Source organism: Neoarius graeffei, chromosome 22 (genome assembly GCF_027579695.1).
Source record: "Neoarius graeffei isolate fNeoGra1 chromosome 22, fNeoGra1.pri, whole genome shotgun sequence".
NCBI classification, from domain to species: Eukaryota; Metazoa; Chordata; class Actinopteri; order Siluriformes; family Ariidae; genus Neoarius; species Neoarius graeffei.
Window position 1 is genome coordinate 49,416,951 of NC_083590.1, and position 5,846 is coordinate 49,422,796.

The 5,846-nt window shown below is 44.3% G+C and overlaps 1 non-coding gene across 1 annotated transcript; it reads right to left on the bottom strand.

Moving 5' to 3' along the window:
- Positions 1 to 3,620: 3,620 nt before the first annotated feature.
- Positions 3,621 to 3,692, bottom strand: trnae-uuc (transfer RNA glutamic acid (anticodon UUC)). The gene has a single exon. It is a non-coding gene; the product is annotated as a tRNA-Glu (tRNA).
- Between the last annotated feature and the right edge of the window lie 2,154 nt (positions 3,693 to 5,846).

The following is a 5,846-nucleotide window of genomic DNA, read 5'->3' on the forward strand; positions in this document are numbered from 1 at the left end:
AGAGCTGTCAATCAAAGCAAGAGCTGTCAATCAAAGCGAGAGCTGTCAATCATGAGCGCATGCAGCGCTCAACTTGGAATGTGTCAGCAGAATGTCAGAGTCTAAACAATAAACTTACAATAAATGAAGGATCGGTCAGTGGAGAGCTCAGCTAAGCTCAGCATGTTTAATTCCCCAAGCCAATGACAAGAACTTTCGTGAGAAATAACGCGAACGTCTGCATCATGCAGGATTTGTGGGCGGGAGCGGGACAAAATATGGCAGGCGCGGGCGGGAGCGGGACTGAAAATCATAATTCTTTGCGGGAGCGGGCGGGAGCGGGACTGCACAATGCGGGCGGGAGCGGGACTGAAAATTCTGTCCCGCGCAGACCTCTAGTGCAAAGGCTTGCACATACATGGAGTCACTTTTAAAGTATGAAACGGTGTTGACCGCACAGCTGTTCCTGTGCATTTTTGCGCTAACTGGACCCCTGTCAAAATACCTCCAAACCAGCGGCCTGGATCTCTTGAGCGCCCACCGAATGGTTAGGGAAACTCACACACAGCTCCAAAGTTTTGTGCGAGATTTTGACACGGTGAAAGAGGCCACAGACAAGTTTGTAAGCTGGGCAAACTCAAGGTTCGACAGTGAGGATGTTGAGGTGGAGGTGATGGACGCATTGCGCGAAAAACGGCTGAAAAAAAGAAGGCTATGCCGGGAGAGTCTGTTGAAACACTGGTCACCCACGCATTGGTGGACTCATGTGTGGTGGCGTTGTCAGACCTAATTTCAACATCGACCATAGGCCTGCCTGTGACCGTGACACTCTCTTGCGATTATGACCCCCCCCCCCCCCCCCATTTTTTTGGTTCAAATGCGTTCCACAGTCTACAGGGCTGCTTGTAGGTGCAAAATGCCAGGGCCGTTTTTTTATCCCAGTCCGTCACTGGTCATAGGTTTTCCAAAGTTTTCTTGTGTTGCAATAGCGATGGGAACTTTAATACAACCAAACAGGAACATTCTCCAAAGCCTCTCCGAACGTTCCTATTTTACAAACGTAAGGAGAACGTTCCATCAACCAACACCTGCAACCAAAAACTAACATTATAGACACATAAAACAAACATTCCTGTAAAACCCAAGGACAACCAAACAAACCTTCTTTACTGATGATGACAGCAATTATTGCTCTGACTGCGTAAACCACAATGGTGATAATAGTGATATGCGGTCATGTGGTTATTCAGCGGTTAAAAGAAAAAAGTGTCAGCATTTAAACTTTAGGTCACTTCATTACCAGCAAAATCTTACATCAATTTTCAGTTCTTGATGATAATATTTAGATGCAGTTACGCGGTTTGGCCACAAGATGTCAGTAAAATACCACAAGATGGTCCTGCACTTGGACTGTGCCCTGACTGAGGAATTCTCTTCATATTTGCTCTCATCTCTGTGAAGGCGACTGGGAAATATGTGTAGACAACGGCTACAGCTTTTTACCATTTGAATCAGTCGGAATAGGAAATAAAACATCAAAGTCCGAAATACTCAGAAATATTGCTGCTTTAATAGAAACTGGAGCTTTACTGGAATTTTATGTCCAGAGCTTTACAGTCATCACCAGTAGAACTTTTCTGGAGTTTGCTTTCCCATTTGCCAAAATGCCAAAAACAACTAAGGTCCATTGATTTGGTTTCATTCTTCAAAACTGATCTTTTCAGCAGCCTGAAAAACTGAAGAGAAATCACTATTCATAACAGATTTTCAAACTTATTTCATTGCGTTGTATATTACATATGCATATAAAATGGATTTGTAGGTTAAGCCAGCTTGTGAAAAACAGATTTCCAAACCAAGGAAATAGCTTTGGTGTATAGCAATGTATATAGAGAGTCGTGTAGTGGTTAGCACTGTTGCCTCACAGCAAGAAGGTTCCAGATTTGAGCCCGGTGGCTGACGGGGGCCTTTCTGTGTGGAGTTTGCATGTTCTCCTTGTGTCTATGTGGGTTTCCTCTGGGTGCTCTGGTTTCCCCCAAAGACATGCAGGTTAGGCTAATTGGTGGCTCTAGTTGACTGTAGGTGTGAATGGTTGTTTGACCTGGTGACTTGTCCAGGGTGTACCCCGCCTTTCGCCCGTAGTCAGCTGGGATAGGCTCCAGCTTGCCTGTGACCCTGTAGAACAGGATAAAGCGGCTACAGATAATGAGATGAGATGAGATCTTTGGCAAGACAGGCTAAATATAGTTCTTCTTCTGCAAGACGGGCTAAATATGTCTCTTTTTGTGCAAGGCAGGCGAAATACATTTCTTTACCCATAATCCCTAACTTTGTTGACACATGTGAGACACTCTTCTTTCTCATCAGCCAAAGATGCAGGTGCAGGGGGGATTTCCCCATTCCAAACCAGTTTAAGGACAAAACACAAAGTTCACAGTCGAGCAGACAAAGCTTCAGTTTCCTAAGTCAGCTTGAGGAGTCGCTGGTGACATGAGGATCTTTGCAGTTGATCCTTGATCTCCATGAGATTCTGTTGGTTGTCCTCACAAAGTGTCCTAAGATCCCTTCTTCTATTTCTGCGACACTTTCTGGGATGCTTCTCGGCTTCTCCCTTCTCCTGCCTTTCTTCCTGCTTTTGGATCTAAATGCACACAATTCATGACAATAGTAATAATGTTCCCATGGGAAAGAGGTAAAAGTCTTCTTCTTGACTGAGAATCAAACCTGGGCTGTGGCAGTGAGGGTGCCTCTGAGTACTACTTGAGGCCCAGTAGTGGCTGGGTGCAATACTGTTAAGGCTCTGAAGAGAAATCACTATTTATAACAGATTTTCTAACTTATTTCATTGTGTTGTATATTATGACCGTGAGTTAACCTAGTGGTTAGTGTGTCTGCCTCCTGACTGGGAGATCATGATTTCTACTCGTGGTCGGGTCATACCAAAGACCATCATAAAAATGGTACCTACTACCGTCTGGCAAGGCACGCTGCAATACAGATGCAAGTGGGGAAGTCAAACTCTCAAAGTGATCAGAGGACCAACCCCCACTGTAACCCTGGCTGTATACATGAGATGCTGAGAGCTATCAAAATGGAGATTGGTGCTGCACCCATACACCTAGTACTGGGTCAAGAGACTGCCTGGGAAGACCAGATTCTGGCATGAGAGGGACTTTGACTTTGTTGTATATTGCATGTGCACATGAAATGGATTTGTACGTGAAGCCAGCTTGTGGGAAACAACTTTTCTAACCTAGGAAATAGCTTTGATGTGCAGCAATTTATATGCAATATATTAGAACAAAGAGTTTTTCAAGTTTTTTTTTTTTTGCTCATTTATTAAACATGCTCTTTGAGGCCCACCTTTGACAGCTCATTTGGTAGCATGGAGAACTGTAGGTGCTTTTGATGGCCATCGTTAGGTCACTGGTTTGAATGTGTCTTGAAGAATGTGTTTGTTTTGACATTTTAATAATAATGTTCCCCCTGGGTAAGAGGGAACAGTATTTTCTTTAATTAGTGATAGAATTAGCTGATTTTTAAAGCCTTTAATTTTCTGTAAAGCTGCTTTGCAACAATGTCTATTGTTAAAAGAGCATGAAAATGAAATGGACTGTCATAATCATAAAGCAACATGGCTTTTCCCTGACCGGGAATCGAACCCGGGCCGCGGCGGTGAAAGCGCCGAATCCTAGCCACTAGACCACCAGGGAGTGAAAACTTTAGGAAGTATCCAAACCCTTTGCAGTACCACTGAGAGCCACTAGTTGTTGGGGGAAATATTTTCCAATTTGTCTGGCTAAAGTACCTCTGTGGTCCTCTAGTGGCTGGGCGCAGTATTTGTGAGGCATCTGCAAAAATAACAGGAGCCGACATTTTTTGTTACATCTTCACAACTTATTCTCGGGGAGAATCATAGTGTTCTGTCATGTTTACAAGTTTGATTGGCCTTGATATCTCGCCCAGTATTAATGTACTTTCTCTGATATGTTGCTCCTTCAGCCAGCTTATTGTACTGATATTATAACTCGCAAACAAATGAGTTCAGTGATGGCATTAACCACGGCAACTAACTCGAACTAAATTTCATACCAGTTGCCTATTGATTGCATGTCCTTATCTAACCCTCAAAGAACTAACTAACCTCAGCGAACACTCAGAGAACCTAGCCGGAACATTGTCATAGGTTTTCCAAAGTTTTCTTGTGTTGCAATAGTGAGGGGAACTTTAATACAACCAAACAGGAACATTCTCCAAAGGCTCTCTGAACGTTCCTACTTTACAAACGTTAGGAGAACGTTCCATCAACCAACACGTGCAACCAAAAACTAACGTTATAGACACATAAAACAAACATTCCTGTAAAACCCAAGGACAACCAAACAAACCTTCTTTACTGAGTATGACAGTAATTATTGATCTGACTGCGTAAACCACAATGGTGATAATAGTGATATGCTGTCATGTGGTTATTCAGCGGTTAAAAGAAAAAAGTGTCAGCATTTAAACTTTATGTCACTTCATTACCAGCAAAAGCTTACATCAATTTTCAGATCTTGATGATAATATTTAGATGCAATTACACGGTGTAATTGCACAAGATGTCAGTAAAATACCACAAGATGCTCCTGCACTTGGACTGTGCCCTGACTGAGGAATTCTCATGTTTGCTCTCATCTCTGTGAAGGCAACTGGGAAATATGTGTAGACAAAGGCTACAGCTTTTTACCATTTGAATCAGTCAGAATAGGAAATAAAACATCAATGTCCGAAATGCTAAGAAATATTTTTCTCCTTGCTGCTCCTGATTCAGGGTCACCACAGCGGATCTTTCGTCTCCATTGCTCCCTGACTTCTGCATCCTTCTCTACCACACCTGCCACTTTCATGTCCTCTCTCACCATGTCCATGTATCTCCTCTTTGGCCTTCCTCGTGTTCGTTTGCCTGGCAGCTCCATCCTCAACATTCTCCTTCCCACATGCTCTGCATCTCTTCTCAGGATGTGCCCATACCATCTAAAGGCCAATTTATGCTGACAACCCAGTCCTCGCAGATGTCGTCGCAGATGGCGTCTGCGAAGCCCCCCCCCCTTCACAGACGCTCTGTGCGCACCTCCCAAAAATTGTGACCACCGCAGACAGCCTCGCAGACAGCATCGCAGACAAGAGGGCTCTGATTGGTCCACTCTACATCCGCTGTACACGCACTTCCACTTCCCTACTTTCCCGGTTTGGTTTGTTTTCACGCCCGCCATTTTTAAAAACATGAGCGAAGATGGAGCAGCATGAAGAGCGGTTGATCGAGGAAGTACGTACATCTATACGACTCCAGTTCTAGTCATTATAAGTAACCAGAGGATAAACACTCCACCAACCACACCCACCAACTACTCCTAGCGATTTCGCGACTTCGCGGCCCCTTGCGTTGTAGCGGTGAATAACATCGCGCACGCCTATTACTCCCCGCTCAACGATAAATTACAACTGTCTGCGAGAAGCTATCTGCAAAAGCTTGTCGCAAGAGCATGCAGAGCCCTTCAGTCTCATCTCTCTTCGCTTAATTCCGAAGCTCTCCACATGTGCTGTCCCTCTGATGTGCTTGTTCCTTATCCTGTCCAACCTTGTCACTCCCATCGCAAACCTTAACATCCTCAACTCCGCCACCTCCAACTTTGCCTCCTGTCTCTTTGTTAAGGGTATGGTCTCCAATCCATACATCACAGCTGGTCTTACTACTGTCTTATACATCTTACCTTTCACTTTTGCTGGGACTTTCCTATCACAAATGACTCCCAAAATCCTTCTCCAACTGCTCCACCCTGCCTGCACTCTCTTTCTCACCTCACTATCGCAGCCCCCATTTTCCT